At 45.0% G+C, this 11,495-nt stretch overlaps 1 long non-coding RNA gene across 1 annotated transcript; it reads left to right on the top strand.

Annotated features, from left to right (window-relative positions):
• Positions 1–4,978: 4,978 nt before the first annotated feature.
• LOC106732126 (uncharacterized) lies at positions 4,979–11,219 on the top strand. Its single transcript, XR_003089694.3, has 3 exons — positions 4,979–5,232; positions 8,979–9,105; positions 10,419–11,219. It is a non-coding gene; the product is annotated as an uncharacterized LOC106732126 (long non-coding RNA).
• Positions 11,220–11,495: the final 276 nt, after the last annotated feature.

Here is an 11,495-nt window from a genome sequence, read left to right as displayed (position 1 = left end):
TAAACAGTCACTTCCCATTCTGTATGTGTGAAACTGATTGTTCCTTCCTAAGTGTAGCACTCTGCATTTGTCCTTATTAAACTTCATCCTGTTTACCTCAGACCATTTCTCCAATTTGTCTATATCATTTTGAATTATGACCCTGTCCTCCAAAGCAGTTGCAACCCCTCCCGGGTTGGTATCATCTGTAACTTAATAAGCGTACTCTCTATGCTGATACCTAAATTGTTGATGAAGATATTGAACTGAACTGGACCCAAAACAGACCTCTGCAGAACCCCACTTGTTATACCTTTTCAGCAGGATTGTGAACCGTTAATAACTATTGTAAATTAGCATCTGTAACCTGTGCTCGTGTATTACCCGCACCCGTACGTAACCTGCGGTTTTTCCTGATTGTGTAAAAAAAGTCTTAGATAACCTGTGCACATGTATAGCCCACGGGAGATGAACCGTGTGTACTGTTAATGAACAGCACCTGTAATGAAGTGTTAATGAACTGCAGCTGATGACACAGAGCAGTAAGTATGCTACAACCCTTATTGCTGGTATATAACCCCTTTAAACCACACTGTTTTACCATTTATTTATTCCTTTAGTAGTTTTAACTTGTAATGAATTTTTTTAAAGTATTTAAAACATCTTAAAACTTTTTAAACATGCCTAAGTGAAAATCCTACACAGCCGATTTTAAATTGTGTCTTGTGATATATGCAAAGGACAATGGAAACAGAGCAGCAAGGAGAAAATATTCTGTCAACGAAGTCTGTTCGGGAGTGGAGAAAGGAAGAAGCAGAGATTGAGAAATTACACCCTAGGAAAAGAACGCACCGTGGAAAGAAAACCAAGTGGCCGAAACTAGGAGAAAACCTGTTGAAGTGGGTTTGTGCACAGAGAGAGAACAAAAGGGCAGTGTCGATGGTAGCCATACAGCTCAAGGCTCGACTTATGGCTATGGAACAGAAAATCTATTATTTTAATGGGGACTCAGGAAATTGGGTGTACAAATTTATGCAGAGAAACAATCTGTCAGTTCGCACATGGACATTGGTTGGCCAACGGCTTCCCAATGAATGGGAGAAGAAAATGGATGATTTTAAAACTTTTGTACATAAAGAAATTAACCAACCGGGCTTGAAACCAAACAACGTTATTAACATGGATGAGGTGCCCGTGTCATTTGATATACCCGCTACTTGGTCTGTTGTGGAAACTGGATTGAAAACAGTCAGTGTAGCAACCGCCGGTCATGAACGCCCGTGTTTTACTGTAGTGTTGGCATGCATGGCAAATGGTGATGAATTAAAACCAATAGTGATTTTTAAGAGGGTAATAATGCCTAGAGAAAAACTGCCGGCTGGCTTTTGTGTGATTTGTAACAAAAAGGGCTGGATGAACACAGATATTATGAAGACATGGACAGATAGCTACTTTTGTGCACGAAAATGTGGTTTTTTAAATCCTAAATCTCTGCTGCTTTTAGATTCCTTGGCTGCCCATAAAGAAACTTCAGTTCAGAAACCTATCAACACTGTTGGTGCACATATCGCCGTAATTCCAGGTGAACTGATCTACAAGTTGCAACCACTTGATGCAACCACCCGTTCAAGTGCTTCGTCCGAGAGGAATAGGACAATTGGATGACAAATGGGGAACACACATTCACTCCGGCAGGTCGGCAGCACCATGCAACTTACGGTGGAAGTTTGCAAATGGGTTTTTGCTGCTTGGAACAGAATAAAACAGGTTACTATTTGGAATGGGTTTCATAAATGTCAAATTCTTCCTGACATTGACTCATCTAGCTCCGAATCTAACTATGACAGTGATTCTAATTTGGCACCACAGACCGCAACCGTCACCGAAGCTCACCTAGCCTTGGTTATGGATTTTATGGATATTTTTCAAGACAGTGACAATGACAAAAATTTTGACGGTTTTGAAAACTCAGACACTGAGGAGAATGTTGCTACCACTGATTCTAGTAATGCAGAATGAATGAGCTTATGTATTTTATGACAAACTGTTTTACCATATATTTATTCTTTTATTATTAGTTTCACATTAAAGTTTTAACTTTTAATGTATTTTAACATCACTGCCACTATTATTAAATTAAAATATGCTGCTTTTATCAAGTAAAGCAGTCTTGTCTTCCTGTAATCTCAGTAAAAAAAAACTTGTATAACACACGGACGAGTATAGCCTGTGGAGGAGGGATTGTAAAACCTTGCATAACCTGTGGGTTATATATGCTAAAACACGGTACTTTCTGAGAATGGTTATCCAGCCAGTTATGCACCCACCTTATAGTAGCCCCATCTAAGTTCTATTTGCCTAGTTTATTGATAAGAATGCAAGACCATATCAAATGCCTTACTAAAGTCTAGGTATACCACATCCACCGCCTCTCCCCTATCCACAAGACTTGTTATCCTATCAAAGAAAGCTATCACATTGGTTTGACATGATTTGTTCTTTACAAATCCATGCTGGTTGTTTCCTATCACTTTATTATCTTCCAAGTGTTTGCACATGATTTCCTTAATTACTTGTTCCATTATCTTTCCTGGCACAGAAGTTAAACTGACTGGTCTGTAGTTTCCTGGGTTGTTCTTATTTCCCTTTTTATAGATGGGCACTATATTTGCCCTTTTCCAGTCTTCTGGAATCTCTCCTGTCTTCCATGATTTTCCAAAGATGATAGCTAAAGGCTCAGATACCTCCTCTATCTGCTCCTTGAGTATTCTAGGATGCATTTCATCAGGCCCTGGTGACTTGCAGACATCTAACTTTTCTAAGTGATTTTTAACTTGTTCTTTTTTTTATTTTATCTTCTCAATCTACCCCCTTCCCACTAGCATTCGCTATGTTAAGCATTCCTTCATCAGACTTCTCGGTGATGACCGAAACAAAGAAGTCATTACGCATCTCTGCCATTTCCAAGTTTCCTGTGACTGTTTCTCCCTCCTCACTGAGCAATGGGCTTACCCTGTCCTTGGTCTTCCTCTTGCTTCTAATATATTTATAGAATGTCTTCTTGTTTCCCTTTATGCCTGTAGCTAGTTTGAACTCATTTTGTGCCTTTGCCTTTCTAATCTTGCCCCTGCATTCCTGTATTGTTTGCCTATATTCATCCTTTGTAATTTGTCCTAGTTTCCATTTTTTATATGACTCCTTTTTTATTTTTAGATCATGCAAGATCTTCTGGTTAAGCCAAGATGATCTTTCACCATATTTTCTATGCCATATTCCTACGCAGCGGAATAGCTTGCTTTTGGGCCCTTAATAATGTCCCTTTGAAAAACTGCCAACTCTCTTCAGTTGTTTTTCCCCTCAGTTTTGCCTCCCATGAGACCTTACCTACCAGCTCTCTGAGCTTACCAAAATCTGCCTTCCTGAAATCCATTGTCTCTAATTTTCTGTTCTCCCATTTACTATACCTTAGAATCAGGAACTCTATGATTTCATGATTACTTTCATCCAAGCTGCCTTGCACTTTCAAATTCTCAACCAGTTACTATTTGTTAAAATCAAATCTAGAATAGCTTTCCCCCAGTAACTTTTTGAACCTTCTGAAATAAAAAGTTGTCTTCAATACAGTCCAAGAACTTTTAAGATAGTCTGTGCCCCGCTGTGTTAGTTTCACAACATATATCTGGATAGTTGAAGTCCCCCATCACCACCAAATCCTGTGTTTTGGATGATTTTGTTAATTGTTTAAAAAAAGCTTCATCCACCTGGGTAGGTGGCCTGTAGTAAACCTCTAGCATGACATCACCCTTGGTTTTTACCCCTTTTAGCTTAACGCAGAGACTCTCTACACATCCGTCTCCTATGACCATCTCTACCTCAGTCCGTGTGTGTACATTTTTAATAGATAAGGCAACACCTCCTCCCTTTTTTCCCCACCTGTCCTTCCTAAGCTGTACCCTTCCATACCAATATTCCAATCATGTGTATTTTCCCACCAAGTCTCTGTGATGCCAATGATGTCATAATTGTATTTATTTATTAGCACTTCCAGTTCTTCCTGCTTATTACCCATAATTCTTGCATTTGTATATAGACATCTAAGATACTGATTTGATCTTGCCTCCCAGTTGTGCCTTGTTCCTCCTTTCTCTCTGCTATTATAGCCCACACTCCTTCCCATTTCCGACCCATCTCCCAAGTCTCCATGTTCTTCATTTACCCATGAGCTTTGGTCACCTGTCCCCATTGAACCCCATTTAAAGCCCTCCTCATTAGGCTAGCCAGTCTGTATCCAAATATGGTCTTCCCCTTCCTCAAAAGATGAACGCCACCCCTGCTTAACAGTCCTTCCTGGAATAGCATCCCACGGTCAAGGAAGCCAACTCCCTGTAGCATTTGATCAATTGTTTTTGGCTCAATGCACATGTTTGCCATCATTTAACTCTTGATAGGGTCCAACCCAGCAAGAGGCTGAGCAGCTTTTTTTGAAGTTTGGCAAGGTTCCCCTTTTTCCCTGGCCAGCATTGGGGCTGGCAACCTTTCTTCTTTGCCAGGGGTTGGGTCTTGCAGCTGTTTCCTGGGATAGGGAGCCTACCACTTATTCTGGGATTCCTCACCTGCTATTTCTAGTACTATAATTGCTATAGCTTTTTCTCAAACTCTTACTCTCTGTCTCTCCTTACATCCTCTCACTCTCTCCCCAATCTCCTTACTGGGGAAGCTTTTAAAGGTCTCCAGCAGGCCTGAAGTAAAATCAGCTGGCTCTAATCTGCCTGGGCCAGCTCCCTGCAGCTGCTCCTAATTGCCCTGCAGTCCTCTGCCCCTAATTAGCAGGCCATTTACCATCCCATGATTTCAAATAGGCCCACTCTGTTGTAGCTCTTTGGTCCGATCTTGTTGCCGGAGTTGCTCTGTAATACTTTGAATACTGTATTTTGACCCAGTTATTGGAATGTTTACTATATGAGTAGATTGGTTTGGTTTAGTTTAACAACTGGTTGTAAGGAAACAAGCAGGAAGGAAACAATAGGTTAAGTTAAGTAACTCCTCAGTAAACACTTCAGGGTTGTTAAGAAACACTGCCCAAACAATTGTGTGTTAAGATTTTTCCTTCCAGCTCTAGGCATCTTATGGAATTGATTTTAACAAGCAGGGAAAAACCCAGGGGCTGTTCTGAACAAAGGAGCCCTGGCTGAACTGAAGAGGAATCTCTCTCGAGGGAAGGCTGTTATTGGGAGTGTTGGGTAAAATGGAAAGGTTTGTGCACTGTTTGTGGGTTTAAAATTATTCCTATTCTTTCTTCTTCTCTCTTCCTACTGTAAAAATAAATGATACTTTGGTTTTAAGAAGGCTGTCAGGTTAGCCAGAATTGTAACAGGCTCCTGGAAGAGAAGAACCCAGCTGAACCCACTGGAGCCCAGGCTCAGGTAAGAGGGAGTGAATCACAGGATGCCACTGTGAGAGAAATAAAGACACACAGTCTGACACCTGGGTCTATGCTCAGAGAGGGAGTGGAATTGCACCTGAATTTGCCCCCATGGCATGGGATACCCTCCACGCCTATTGAAATCAGTGGAAACTGATGGTGCTTAGAGTGGTTTAATTTAACACATTGCAGCAGAATCATGTCCCTTCTGTCTTTAGTGACTCAGACAGAAAGTTGAAGAAAGTCACCATTCCTGTGTAGTTTGTTTTGCTCAGGACTCTCATCCTCTTTGTGCTCTAAAGTAGCAAATGGTCAGGAAGTTGTTTCTTCCAGCAACACAGTGCCCTCTAGCATTATACTTGTTCAGTGCTGAATCTGAGGACATAGTGTTACCAACAAACTCTCTATCTAACACAACTTCTTACAACAACTAGTAGATTATTGGATGTCTCCTATCCAAATACTGGCATTAGCAAAGGTAAGAGTTCTGAGGGGATATGTTAAAATTTAATAATGCGGCTTTACTCCATCTCTGAGGACCAGTGTTTTATTTTTCTTGCTATCCTCTGAGGAAAAAAATAGAGAATTTCTGGTCACTGAGTGTGTTAACATGTAATTACAGTGTTTTGGTTTTTGTGGGATTTTTTTTTCTTTAACAGTCCTCCAAGGACATGTTCTTTCTCCTTTAACATCTCTTAAGTCTATTTTATGTCAACCATTAAAAATGATGCCTTGTTCCCACCACTTTTGTTACCCTTTAACAAGTGCCAGTAACACCAATTTCAAAAGCTCTGTGAAAAGTGTACTACCATTCAGCTCTTCATGGCCTGTTCTTGTCTTAGCTGGCACTGGTTACTAGCATTGTGTTCTTACACATTAATCAGCATGGGACCTGTTCCACTGGATACAAACTATTTAGCCATGAGTTTTTGCCATGGCAAAATGTTTTCTTTGTATTGATAGTTGTTGCTGGCACCAATATTTAAATGTATCTGCTACTGAAACATAATATCTTGATTCATTTTAGTAATTTGTTCCACTTCTAAAGGTACAAAGTGTTTTGCATGTCATTCCCTATCCCCACTCCTCCCTCCATAGTGCATAGTAAGCTTGGCAACTGGAGAAGTCAAGCAAATAGTTTTACAAAACAAAATATTTTTACTTTTCCACAGAACATATGTTTACCATTATCCTTCTGACAAGATAACCTATATGAAATTATTTAAATATATATTTTTTAAAACAATCAAACTCTTCCCTTCCCAGGACACTTCTTTCAATACGTACATTTGGGTCAGAAAGGGGCCTATTCTATAATCCAATGTAGATAGTAAAAATATGTTTAGAATAAACAGTTACTTTATCTCCTTCTGTTACCAAAACAAATGGACATTGCAAGGTACTTGGTGTGGGAATAAAGCATATTTTGATTGATATCCCAGTTTAGTCTTCAGAGGAGTAGCCGAGTTAGTCTGTAACTGGAAAACTTAAACAACTTAAAGACTAACAAAACATGTAGATGGTAGCTTTTGTGAGTACAACCCACTTCTTCAGATGATTGGAGTATTGAAAGTCCAGATCCAAGAATAAATAAAGGATGGGAGGAGGAGGAGAAAAAAAGAGAAAAAGTAGTGAATTAGATCAGTGTTTCTCAACCAGTGGTACGAGTACCCTTAGGGGTACTCTAGAGAAGTCTGGGAAGTACATCAACACAACTGAAATTTGGAGAAGACTGAATTTTTGTTTTAAGTTTTACAGCACTTTATTATTTTCGTACTTTTTACACCTAAAAATTTCAGCACCGTCCGGCTATGATTAAGTTGTTTGAGCAAATGTGTTGCAATGGTAGAAAAAAATTGTGTGTGAAAACTGGGGGTACTTACAATTTTTTAAAGGGGTACTTTATAAAAAAAAGGTTGAGGAACACTGAATTAGATTGTTCAAGTTAAAAGATGCTCATCAGAACAATTTTCACCTCTATATCTTGTTGGTTGGTTAAGTCATTAGGAGGTGGAAGGTAGTGTGGGAGCCAGCCAATATCTTTATTCATTCCTCTCTGACAGGTATCAAACTTGTAAACATAGGCGTGTGCAGCACATTTCATTAGGGTGTGCACCCAAATAATGTTTTCAAAATGTACTCTTTGACCCCCGTTAGCCACGCCTCTGGGGGTAATACTTTTGGGGCAATATGGACACATGACCAGAAATAAAAGATGTTATATGACCCCCCCCCCAGGACTTTTCCCACCATCCTCTTACCAATAAGGATTAGTTTGGCCCTCACCAAACCCCCGCCCCCATTCAACTATCCTGCAATTCCTTTAACCCAATGTGTGTGACGTTAACTTGGAGGGTGGAGAAGCTGGGGGAAGTGTCCCCTCTAAGAGTTTCCTCCCATGAGCACAATAAATTTTGTGTTATGCACCAGTACTGAGTTTATGGCTTGTTTGGATGTGCCACTGTGCACCCAAGTTATTAATAAGTATCTTATAAACCTCTACCCTTTCCCTCTGCTGCCATATCTCCTCCCTTTGCTCCCTCAGCTCCCCTGGTGCCTGCTGCCCTCCCCCCCAACACCTCACCCACCTCTACTGTCCTGACTCCTGCCCTTTTCAGCATTCCTGAGACCCGCCCCCTCCCGGCCCTGTGCCCACTCCTCCAGTAGCCTCACTCTGATCATGTGAACTACCCCTCCTCAACCCCTCTCCTAACACCTCCCTCTACACACCTGCCCTGCCTCTCTCCACTGGTGCTGGTCCCTCCCCTGCAAGTGTCTGCCCTTCTGCTTCACCCGCAGAATCCCCTGACACCTGCACCTTCCTTTACCCCTGCACCCTACTGGTGCCTCCCCTTCCCTCACTGCCCCTGCCCCCTTTTTCCCTGTTCTCCTCATTCCTCTGTTCCCCCACACATGCCTTGCTCCATCCCTGCCTTCCTCATGCCCACCCCTTCTTTCAAGCCTTCTCCCAGCACCTCCCTTTCTCCCCTCTAGCCCCACAAAGGCCTTCCCCTCTCCTCTCCTAGCATCATCCTGTCCCCCCTCTCACTGACACTTCCCTTCCTGCCCTTTTCCTCATTGTCTCCACTTGGCCCCCTGGCATTTGTCTCTCTCCTGCACTCTGTCCCTTGGTGCCTTCCCCTTTCTTCTCCTGACCTGCCCCCCTCCCCTCAGCACAAGCCCCCTCCTCTCCGACCCTTTCCTCCTATTTTTCCCTCCTCCTCCAGCAGCCGTCAGCTGGTCTGTAACAGAGTTCTAGGGTCACCCTGACTGTCACCCTTCTAGTGCTCCTCCTACTCTGTCTCTTAGTTTTCTCAGCCCCCTTTTGGGCCACAAACCCCCACCCCACAGTCTCTGGTTCCCAAAGTTCCGGCAGTCCCCATCACTTGGTGCCTGCACCGGGTCCGACTTACAGGGTTGCCAGGTGTCCGGTTTTCTACCGGACAGTCCAGTTTTGGGGCCTTTTGTCTGGTAAAAAAAATCCAGAAAATACCAGACACATGAAATGTGTCATTTGTTCACCTTATTTGTTTCCATTTATTAATTCCTATTCTTCTTCCTTTCAAAAACAACCTAGGAAATTAAAGGTCAAATGATTGACATATATCAGCATCACTCAGCTAAACCCAGAAGAATTCTACCATTAGTTTACAGCAGCTGAAGATCTTGCACTAAATTCCAAAAGTTATATGAAGATCATACAGGTAAAAGGAAACAACCCACAGCCACATCAATTCAATCTCCTTTCATTATGCAATATTACTCCTCTTGCTCTCCTTCTGTGGTGCTTTTCCTAACATGTAGTTATATTTATACTTCAGTTCATGTCATTACACATTTAGGCTACGTCTAGACTGGCATGATTTTCCAGAAATACTTTTAACGGAAAAGTTTTTCCGTTAAAAGTATTTCCGCAAAAGCGCATCTAGATTGGTCCCGGAGTTATCGTTATAACAATGCGCTTTTGTGCAAAAGCGCGTCTACATTGGCGGGACGCTTTTGTGCAAAAGCAGAAGCCTGGAACCATTTTTCAGAGGGCAAAAGGGCACCAGCCCTTTCCGGGGGTAGGGGCTGGAGCTTCTTTGAGACACGTGCTTAAAAGGATCTCCCTGGACAGCCGCTTCTCTCCTGCTGTGTACTATAGGACCTCTTGCAGGGACTGTCAGCCGTATCAGTTTTAGTGGTTGCCCTCTCCCTTTTTGGTCACCACTGTTTTTTGTCACTTAGTGCCTTTGCTTGGTTTTTTTTTTTTTTTTTCATCTCCCATATTTTTTCTGCCATGGAGCCAGGGGTGGTCATGTACCTGCTCTGGCCCCTGCTGGCCATTTTGGAGTGCCTGCAGCTGGTGCTCCAGGCTGCTGCCCTCCTGTTCCAGGACCTGGAGGTGCAGATCGCTTTGGACTCCCTCACCAGGGAGGCCATGGTGTCCCTGTGGCATCCCCACCCCAGGGTGGAGAGGTCACTGTGTAACTGGACACCAGTACAGACTGGTGGGACCGGCTGGTCCTGGGGCAATGGGACGACCAGCAATGGCTCCAGAACTTTCGCATGCGAAAGCGGATGTTCCTGGAGCTGTGTGCCTGGCTCGCTCATGCGCTCCAGAGAGCCACCACTCGGCTGCGGGCACCCATCCCCGTCGACAAGAGGGTCACCATCGCACTATGGAAGCTGGCCACCCTGGACAGCTACTGATCGGTGGCACACCAGTTCGGGGTGGGCAGATGCACTTTCGGTGTCATCATGATGGAGGTAAGTCCCAGGGGAAGTGGGGAGGGGCAGCCAGGACTCCAGGCTGGGTCACCCAGGGGTTTGGGCCGTCCCTCCCTTGCACAGGCCTGCTGATAGGGGGCAGAGGGCCGTGGGGCGAGGGGACCCTGCTCTGTGTGTGTGTGTGTGTGTGTGTGTGTGTGTGTATGTGCGAGCACAGAGGGCATCACAGGGTGGGGGGCCAAGGGAGCACACACTCACCCTGCCTTATGTGATGTGTTCCCCTGTGTTTCTCTTTACCCTTCTGCAGGTCGTCCACACCATCAACGAAGTCCTGCTCCCAAGAGTCATCCGCCTGCACGACGTGGACACTACAGTGGCCGGCTTCGCTGCCCTTGGGTTCCCCAACTGTGGGGAGCCCTGGATGCAACTCTCATCCCTGTCCGAGTCCCGGAGCATTGAGTGGCCCATTTTATGAACAGGAAAGGGTACTGCTCGATCGTATTCCAGGCCCTCGTGGACCACCATGGCCGCTTCTTAGACATTTATGTGGGCTGGTCCGGCAGGGCACACCACTCCTGCATCCTCCGGAACTCCGGTCTGTTTCGCAGGCTGGAGGCGGGCACCTACTTCCCCCGGTGGGAGTTGACTGTCGGGGATGTGCTTATGCCCATATGTGTCATCGGGGACGCGGCCTACCCCCTGCTGCCCTGGCTAATGAGGCCCTACATGGGGCGGCCAGCCCAGAACCGGGCCTGGTTCAATGACCACCTCAAGCAGGCCCGCAATCACGTGGAGTGCGCCTTCGGCCACTTGAAAGCCCGCTTCCGGTGTTTGCTCACCCGTCTCGAGATGGGTGAGCGGAACGCCACGGAGGTAGTGGCTGCGTGCTCCACAGTCTTGTGGAGCGGAGTGGGGAGGCTTCCTCCCCACATGGATGACAGCCAAGGGCCAGGCCTATGAACAGCCCCACACAGCTGCCATCCGCCAGGCGCACCAGGATGGGGTGCGCATCCGGGAGGCCTTGACGGACATGTTCGCCCAGGACCCATAGTAGAGTTGCCTCGGTCTCCCTTTACAACTCCCTCCCATCCCAGTCCCTCCCCTCCCAATAAACACCAAACACAAGTTTTGTTTTGAACAGAAAAAACTTGTATTTTTTTATTTACAAGGGGGAGAGGCAGAGGAGATCTTGAACTGGGAGGTGAAGTAGATCTTGAACTGGGAGGGGCAGGAGCTACTCCTGGGAGGGGTGGCCCCTGCGAGAGCTCCTGCGGGGGCGGACCTGCACATGGGGGGCAGGCCGCATCGGGGCAGGCTGCACGGGAAGGTGGGCAGGAGGGGCAGGAACAGGAGGGGCTATTGCAGGAGCAGGAGGGGCCATTGC

This window comes from Pelodiscus sinensis, chromosome 9 (assembly GCF_052426305.1).
Source record: "Pelodiscus sinensis isolate ZL-2025 chromosome 9, ASM5242630v1, whole genome shotgun sequence".
Lineage (NCBI taxonomy): Eukaryota > Metazoa > Chordata > Testudines > Trionychidae > Pelodiscus > Pelodiscus sinensis.
This window is presented reverse-complemented; position numbering and strand designations above follow the sequence as displayed.